Source organism: Tachyglossus aculeatus, chromosome 14 (genome assembly GCF_015852505.1).
Source record: "Tachyglossus aculeatus isolate mTacAcu1 chromosome 14, mTacAcu1.pri, whole genome shotgun sequence".
Lineage (NCBI taxonomy): Eukaryota > Metazoa > Chordata > Mammalia > Monotremata > Tachyglossidae > Tachyglossus > Tachyglossus aculeatus.
In genome coordinates, this window is record NC_052079.1 from 52,649,343 (window position 1) to 52,659,268 (window position 9,926).

Here is a 9,926-nt window from a genome sequence, read left to right on the forward strand (position 1 = left end):
TCACTATATAAAAATAGAATTGTAGATATTCATTCAATCATATTGATTGAGCGCTGACTGTGCGCAGAGCACTGGACTAAGCACTTGGAAAGTCCAGTTTGGACGCAGAGACAGTCCCGACCCAACAATGGGCTCACAGGCTAGGAGGGGGGAGACGGACAACAGAACAGAACCAGTAGGCAGCCATCAGTAGCATCACTATATATAAATAGAATTGTAGATATTCATTCAATCGTATTGATTGAGCGCTGACTGTGCGCAGAGCACTGGACTGAGCGCTTGGAAAGACCAATTTGGACACAGAAAGAGACAGTCCCGACCCAACAACGGGCTCACAGGCTAGGAGGGGGGAGATGGACAACGGAACAGAACCAGTGGACAGGCATCAGTAGCATCACTAGAAATAGAATTGTTGCTATTCCCATCAATAGCATCACTATATATAAATAGAATTGTAGATATTCATTCAATCGTATTGATTGAGCGCTGACTGTGCGCAGAGCACTGGACTGAGCGCTTGGAAAGTCCAGTTTGGACGCAGAGACAGTCCCGACCCAACAATGGGCTCACAGGCTAGGAGGGGGGAGACGGACAACAGAACAGAACCAGTGGACAGGCATCAATAGCATCACTAGAAATAGAATTGTGGATATTCATTCAATCGTATTGATTGAGCACTGACTCAGTGCGCAGAGCACTGGACTGAGCGCTTGGAAAGTCCAATTTGGACACAGATAGAGACAGTCATCATCATCATCATCATCAATTGTATTTATTGAGCGCTTACTGTGTGCAGAGCACTGTACTAAGCGCTTGGGAAGTACAAGTTGGCAACATATAGAGACAGTCCCAACCCAACAGTGGGCTCACAGGCTAGGAGGCGGGAGATGGACAACAGAACAGAACCAGTAGGCAGCCATCAATAGCATCACTATATATAAATAGAATTGTAGATATTCATTCAATCGTATTGATTGAGTGCTGACTGTGCGCAGAGCACTGGACTGAGCGCTTGGAAAGTCCAATTTGGACACAGAGACAGACCCGACCCAACAACGGGCTCACAGGCTAGGAGGGGGGAGATGGACAACAGAACAGAACCAGTAGACAGGCGTCAATAGCATCACTATAAATAGAATTGTATATATTCATTCAATCGTATTGATTGAGCGCTGACTGTGCGCAGAGCACTGGGCTAAGCGCTTGGAAAGTCCACTTTGGCCACAGATACAGTCCTGACCCAACAACAAGCTCACAGGCTAGGAGGGGGGAGACGGACAACAGAACAGAACCAGTAGACAGCCATCGATAGCTTCACTATAAATAGAATTGTAGATATTCATTCAATCGTATTGGTTGAGCGCTGACTGTGCGCAGAGCACTGGGCTAAGCGCTTGGAAAGTCCACTTTGGCCACAGATACAGTCCTGACCCAACAACAAGCTCACAGGCTAGGAGGGGGGAGACGGACAACAGAACAGAACCAGTAGACAGCCATCGATAGCTTCACTATAAATAGAATTGTAGATATTAATTCAATCGTATTGATTGAGCGCTGACTGTGCGCAGAGCACTGGACTGAGCGCTTGGAAAGTCCAATTTGGACACAGAGACAGATGGGACCCAACAATGGGCTCACAGGCTAGGAGGGGGGAAACGGACAACAGAACAGAACCAGTAGGCAGCCATCAATAGTTTGTAGAAATTAATTCAATCGTATTGATTGAGCACTTACTGTGCACAGAGCACTGGACAAAGCACTTGGAAAGTCCACTTTGGCCACAGATACAGTCCCGACCCAAGAACGGGCTCACAGGCTAGGAGGGGGGAGACGGACAACAGAACAGAACCAGTAGACAGCCATCAATAGCATCACTATAAATAGAATTGTAGATATTAATTCAATCGTATTGATTGAGCGCTTACTGTGCGCAGAGCACTGGACTAAGCACTTGGAAAGTCCAATTTGGCCACAGATAGAGACAGTCCCGACCCAACAACGGGCTCACAGGCTAAAAAAGGGAGACAGACAACAGAACAGAACCAGTAGATGGGCGTCCATTACATCAAAATAGAATTATAGATAATAATAATAATAATGGTGGCATTTGTTGAGTGCTTACTATGTGCAAAGCACTGTTCTAAGCGCTGGGGAGGTTACAAGCAGGTTGTCCCACGGGGGGCTCACAGTCTTAATCCCCATTTTACAGATGAGGGAACTGAGGCACAAAGAAGGGAAGTGACTTGAAGGTGATCAGGTTGTCCCACCGGGGGCTCACAGTCTTAATCTCCATTTTACAGATGAGAGAACTGAGACCCAGAGTGTCCAAAGTCACGCAGCTGACAATTGGCAGAGTCAGAATTTGAACCCACGACCTCTGACTCTAAAGCCCGTGCTCTTTCCATTGAGCCACACTGCTTTCTCACTCACTCATTCAGTCGTATTGCTTGGGCACTTACTGGGTGCAGAGCGCTGGACTAAGCGCTTGGAAAGTCCAATTTGGCCACAGATAGAGACAGTTCCGACCCAACATCGGGCTCACAGTCCAGAAGGGTGAGACAGAGAACAGAACAGAACCAGTAGACAGGGGTCAATACCACCAGAATAGATAAATAGAATTATAGATTTTCATTAATTCATTCAGTCGTATTGATTGAGTGCTGACTGGGTGCAGAGCACTGGACTAAGCGCTTGGAAAGTCCAATTCGGCCACAGAGACAGTTCCGGCACAACAACAGCCTAGAAGGGGGAGACAGACAACAAAACCCAACCAGTAGACAGGTGTCAATAGCATCAGAATAGATAAATAGAATTATAGATTTTCATTCATTCATTCAATCGTATTGATTGAGCACTGACTGGGTGCAGAGCGCTGGACTAAGCGCTTGGAAAGTCCAATTCGGCCACAGATAGAGACAGTTCTGACACAACAACAGCCTAGAAGGGGGATACAGACAACAAAACAAAACCAGTAGACAGGTGTCAATAGCATCAGAATAGATAAATAGAATTATAGATTTTCATTCATTCATTCAATCGTATTGATTGAGCGCTGACTGGGTGCAGAGCGCTGGAATAAGCGCCTGGAAAGCCCAATTCAGCCACGGAGACGGTCCTTACCCAACAATGGACTCACAGGCTAAAAGGGGAAGACAGACAACAAAACCAGTAGTCAGGTGTCAATGTCATCAAAATAGATAAATAGAATTATAGAAATATACACACCACTAATAAAATAGAGTAATCTGTGCAAATATACACAATCCTCTACCATCCGCTGCCCAGACTCTTTTCACACTCCACCCACGAGGGTCTACAGCTGGCCCACGCATGTTTTACTCCTCTTTTTCTTTCCCCCATCTTTGGCCGGCTTCGATGCATTGTTTTCCGACTTTCAATCAATCAATCAATCGTATTTATTGAGCGCTTACTGTGTGCAGAGCACCGTACTAAGCGCTTGGGAAGCACAAGTTGGCAGCATATAGAGATGGTCCCTACCCAACAGTGGGCTCCCAGTCTAGACGGGGAAGAGGAAGGCCTCTGGTTTCTTTTCAAGGTATACTTTCTAAGCTTCCCTCTCTCTCTTCCGCTACTTTGGTTAATAATAATAATCATTTTGGTATTTAAGTGCTTACTAGGTGCCAGGCACTGTACTAAGCTCTGGGGTGGACACAAGCAAATCGGGTTGGAAAGAGTCCCTGTCCCCTGTGGGGCTCACAATCTCAATCCCCGCTTTACAGGTGAGGTAACTGAGACACAGGGAAGTGAAGTGACTTGTCCAAGGTCACACAGCAGACAAGTGGCAGAGCTGGGATTAGAACCCATGACCCGCTGACTCTATCCACTATGCCCTGCTGCTTCTCATTGCATACCTTCAAGTCTCCTCCCTCCTTCTCCTAGCCGTCTCGAAACGTTTTGGGGGAGGAAGGGGGTCTCAGGGAAACCAAGGGAGAGGATAGGAGTCGTGCCTACTCATCATCATCATCATCAATCGTATTTATTGAGCGCTTACTATGTGCACAGCACTGTACTAAGCGCTTGGGAAGTACAAATTGGCAACATATAGAGACAGTCCCTACCCAATACTCACTGTATTGTAGTCGCCCAAGCGCTCAGTAAGTAATCTTTTAGACTGTGAGCCCACTGTTGGGTAGGGACTGTCTCTATATGTTGCCAATTTGTACTTCCCAAGTGCTTAGTACAGTAAGCGCTCAATAAATATGATTGATGATAATCGATAAATACTACTGAGCAAATACCACTGAGAGCAAATCTGGAGCTTGGCTCAATTGAAAGAGCACGGACCTGGGATTCTGGAAGTCATGGGTTCTAATCCAGTCTCCCCCACTTTTCGGCTGTGTGACTCTGGGCAAGTCACTTCACTTCTCTGGGCCTCAGTTCCCTCATCTGCAAAATGGGGATTAAGATTGCGAACCCCACGTGGGACAACCTGGTCACCTTGTATCCCCCAGCGCTTAGAACAGTGCTTTGCACATAGTAAGTGCTTAACAAATACTATTATTATTATCTGGAAGGGCCCAGCTCCTCTGACTCTTTGGACTCGGGACAGAGGGTGATGAACAAATAATAATAATAATGGCATTTATTAAGCACTTACTATGTGCAAAGCACTGTTCAGGTTACAAGGAGATCAGGTTGTCCCACAGGGGGCCTCACAGTCTTAATCGCCATTTTACAGATGGGGTAACTGAGGCCCAGAGAAGTGAAGTGACTTGCCCAAAGTCACACAGCTAAGTGGCAGAGGCAGGATTAGAACCCATGACCTCTGACTCCAAAGCCCGGGCTCTTTCCATTGAGCCACGCTGCTTCTCTGATTTTTACATTTTTACAGATGAGGGAACTGAGGCCCAGAGAAGTGAAGTGGCTTGCCCAAAGTCACACAGCTGACAATTGGCAGAGCCGGGATTTGAACCCATGACCTGTGACTCCAAAGCCCGGGCTCTTTCCACTGAGCCACGCTGCTTCTCTAGTGAGGAAGAAGGTAGGTGAGGGAGAGGAGTGATGGTAAGGACACTTGATTCATTGGCTTATTCATTCGTATTTATTGAGCGCTTCCTGTGTGCAAAGCACTGTACTAAGCGCTTGGGAAAGGACAATACAACAATAGGGACAATCCCTGCCTGCATCGAGCTCGCAGTCTGGAGGGATAAGGAGAAAGAGGTGTTTAAAACAGTCCCTGACACATAGCAAGCGCTTAACAAAGACCATAAAAGAAGGAGGTGGTCAAGGAAAACGAGGTGCAAATGAGAAATCATCTTCAATTAGCTTTTGTGGTGTCTCGTTAGCTCACAGCTGGGGGGATTTTTGCAGGCGGGGAAATGGGATCGGGTGTGTCTGCAGCTTGTGAGGTCTGTATCTTTCCCAATCTTAAAGATCAAACGCTTTTAATCAATCAATCGTATTTATTGAGCGCTTACTGTGTGCAGAGTACTGTACTAATTGCTTGAACTTCTAGACTGTCCCCAGACTGAACCCCTTCCTTCCTCTCCCCCTCGTCCCCCTCTCCATCCCCCCCATCTTACCTCCTTCCCTTCCCCACAGCACCTGTATATATGGATATATGTTTGTACATATTTATTATTCTATTTATTTATTTTACTAGTACATATCTATTCTATTTATTTTATTTTGTTAGTATGTTTGGTTTTGTTCTCTGTCTCCCCCTTTTAGACTGTGAGCCCACTGTTGGGTAGGGACTGTCTCTAGATGTTGCCAATTTGTACTTCCCAAGCGCTTAGTACAGTGCTCTGCACATAGTAAGCGCTCGATAAATACGATTGATGATGATGATAGACTGTGAGCCCACTGTTGGGTAGGGACCGTCTCTATATGTTGCCAACTTGGACTTCCCAAGAGCTCAGTCCAGTGCTCTGCACACAGTAAGCGCTCAATAAATACGACTGAATGAATGAACTTCTAAATGTCCTGCGCACCCCCAAGCGAAATATTGGGGAGAGCCCGGGGAAGCAGATCTGACTCTTTGAAAGTAATTTTGTTTATTGGAACTAAACCCAGATGTAAACGTGGGTCCGAAGACGATCAAATCCACCTGGTGTAGTGGATAGGGTGCGGGCCTCGGAGCCAGAAGGTCGTGGGTTCTAATTCCGACTGGGCCGCGTGACCTTGGGTAAGTCACTTCGCTTCTCTGGGCCTCAGTTGCCTCATCTGTAAAATGGGGATTGAGGCGGCGCCTGTCTGGCCGCCGATCCCTGGCTCTCCCTCCTCAAATCCCCCAAACCATCACTCTTCCCTCCCCTCACATCCCTACTGAAGGCTCACCTCCTCCAAGAGGCCTTCCCAGACTAAACCCCCTTTTCCTTTGCTCTTCCCCCTGTTCCTCAGCACTTATGTATCTCAGTCTATACCTATATTTCTATTTATTTATAGCGATGCCTGTTTACTTGTTTTGATGTGTCGTCCCACCCGCCCCAATCTGTAACCCACTGTGGGCGGGAATTATCTCTCTTTATGCTGTATTGCATTTTCCAAGCGCTTAGTACAGTGCTCTGCACCCAGTAAACACCCAATTGAATGAATAAATGAGGCTGTGAGGCCTACATGGGACAGGGACTGTGTCCAATCTGATGTGCTTGTATCCACCCAAGAGGTGAGTACAATGCCTGGCACATAGTACTTGACAAATACATTATTATTATTATTATTATCCAGAGATAAGGGAGTGAGCTTGGTTTTCCATTGTACAAGCAGCTAGTACAGTGCCTGGCACAAAGTAAGTGCTTGACATTTTGTACACATCTATTCTATTTATTTTATTTTGTTAGTATGTTTGGTTTTGTTCTCTGTCTCCCCCTTTTAGACTGGGAGCCCACTGTTGGGTAGGGACCGTCTCTATATGTTGCCAATTTGTACTTCCCAAGCGCTTAGTACAGTGCTCTGCACACAGTAAGCGCTCAATAAATACGATTGATGATGATGATGATGATAAATACAGTATTATTATTATTATCCAGAGATAAGGGAGTGAGCTTGGTTTTCCACTGTACAAGCAGCTAGTACAGTGCCTGGCGCAAAGTAAGCGCTTGACAAATACAGTAGTATTATTATTCTTATTATCCAGAGAAAGCAGCGTGGCTCTGGAATGAGCACGGGCTTTAGAGTCAGAGGTCATGGGTTCAAATCCCGGCTCCGCCACTTGTCAGCTGTGTGACTTTGAGCACATCACTTAACTTCTCTGGGCCTCAGTTACCTCATCTGTAAAATGGGGATTGAGGCTGTGAGCTCCCCGTGGGACAACCTGATCACCTTGTAACCTCCCCAGTGCTTAGAACAGTGCTTTGCACATAGTAAGTGCTTAATAAAATGCCATTACTATTATTAGTATTCTCTGTGCCTCAGTTACCTCATCTGTAAAATGGGGATTAAGACGGTGAGCCCCTTTTTTCCTGTCCTCCTCCCCATCCCCACCGCCCTACCTCCTTCCCCTCCCCACAGCACCTGTATATATGTTTGTCTTCTAGACTGTGAGCCCGCTGTTGGGGAGGGACCATCTCTATATGTTGCCAACTTGTACTTCCCAAGCACTTAGTCCAGTGCTCTGCACACAGTAAGCGCTCAATAAATACAATTGAATGAATGAATGTATATATGGTTGTACATATTTATTACTCTATTTATTTATTTATTTTACTTGTACATATCTATCCTATTTATTTTATTTTGTTGGTATGTTTGGTTTTGTTCTCTGTCTCCCCCTTTTAGACTGTGAGCCCACTGTTGGGTAGGGACTGTCTCTATGTGTTGCCAATTTGTACTTCCCAAGCGCTTAGTACAGTGCTCTGCACATAGTAAGCGCTCAATAGATACGATTGATGATGATGATGAATGTACAGATTTATTACTCTGTTTATTTTACTTGTACATAGTTGCTATTCTATTTATTTTGTCAATGATGTGCATCTAGCATTATTTCTATTTGTTCTGATGACTTGATACTTGTCCACATGTTTTGCTTTGTTGTCTGTCTCCCCCTTCTAGACTGTGAGCCCGTTGTTGGGTAGGGACCGTCCCTAGATGTTCATTCATTCATTCATTCAATCGTATTTATTGAGCGCTTACTGTGTGCAGAGCACTGGACTAATTGCTTGGGAAGTACAAGCTGGCAACATATAGAGATGGTCAATCAATCAGTCAATCGTATTTATTGAGTGCTTACTGTGTGCAGAGCACTGTACTAAGCGCTTGGGAAGTACAAGTTGGCAACATATAGAGACGGTCCCTACCCAGCAGTGGGCTCACAGTCTAGAATTGCCAACTTGTACTTCCCAAGCGCTTAGTATAGTGCTCTGCACACAGTAAGTGGTCAATAAATACGATTGAATGAATGAATGATCACCTTGTATCCTCCTCAGCGCTTAGAACAGTGCTTTGCATATTTATTACTCTATTTATTTATTTATTTATTTATCTTACCTGTACATTTCTATCCTATTTATTTTATTTTGTTGGTATGTTTGGTTCTGTTCTCTGTCTCCCCCTTTTAGACTGTGAGCCCACTGTTGGGTAGGGACTGTCTCTATGTGTTGCCAATTTGTACTTCCCAAGCGCTTAGTACAGTGCTCTGCACATAGTAAGCGCTCAATAAATACGATTGATTGATTGATTGATTGCATGTAGTAAGCGCTTAAGCGTGGCTCAGTGGAAAGAGCCCGGGCTTTGGAGTCAGAGGTCATGGGTTCAAATTCCGGCTACGCCACTTGTCAGCTGTGTGACTCCGGGCAAGTCACTTCACTTCTCTGGGCCTCAGTTCCCTCATCTGTAAAATGGGGATGAAGACTGTGAGCCCCACGTGGGACAACCTGATCGCCTTGTAACCTCCCCAGCGCTTAGAACAGTGCTTTGCACATAGTAAGCGCTTAATAAATGCCATTATTATTATTATTTCATTCATTCAATCGTATTTATTGAGCGCTTACTGTGTGCAGAGCACTGTACTAAGCGCTTATAAGGGAGCCAACCTTCCCTCTGTCTCTCGGGATAACACTCACACATCCCGCACATTTTCTTCCCTCTGCCGTCCCCCTTCCCCCAACTCTGCTCTTCAGGACCTAGTGGGGGCTGGGTATGACGTCATGAGCAGCCGGTCCTGTGACGTCATGAGCAGACCGTCATTGTACATCCAACTTGTACTTCCCAAGCGCTTAATACAGTGGTCTGCACACAGTAAGCGCTCAATAAGTACGATTGAATGAATGAATTGGGCTCGTCCGCTGCTCACTCCTCAGTTGTTTTCCCCGAGATGTGGACTAGCCCCAAACTTCCCCTCTTGAGGGAAAAAAGGATGATTCCCACTACCATTCATTAATAATAATAATAATAATGATGGCATTTATTAAGCACTTACTATGTGCAAAGCACTGTTCTAAGCACTGGGGAGTTTACGAGGTGATCAGGTTGTCCCACGTGGGGCTCACAGTCTTAATCCCCATTTTACAGATGAGGTAATTGAGGCACAGAGAATAATAATAATGGCATTTTATTAAGGACTTACTATGTGCAAAGCACTGTTCTAAGCACTGGGGAGTTTACGAGGTGATCAGGTTGTCCCACGTGGGGCTCACAGTCTTCATCCCCATTTTACAGATGAGGGAACTGAGGCCCAGAGAAGTGAAGTGACTTGCCCAAAGTCACACGGCTGACAAGTGGCAGAGGCGAGATTTGAACCCATGACCTCTGGCTCCAAAGCCCGGGCTCTTTCCACTGAGCCATGCTGCTTCCCCATTATAATTACAATTATATTCCCACAAATCTTTTTTTAAAAAAGACCCCAGATACAGCCCCCCTCCCTCTTCCTAGAACCTATTTTACTGTCTATCGCCTCCTGTAATAATAAGAATGGTATTTGTTAAGCGCTTATTATGTGCCAGGCACTGTACTAAGCGCTGGGG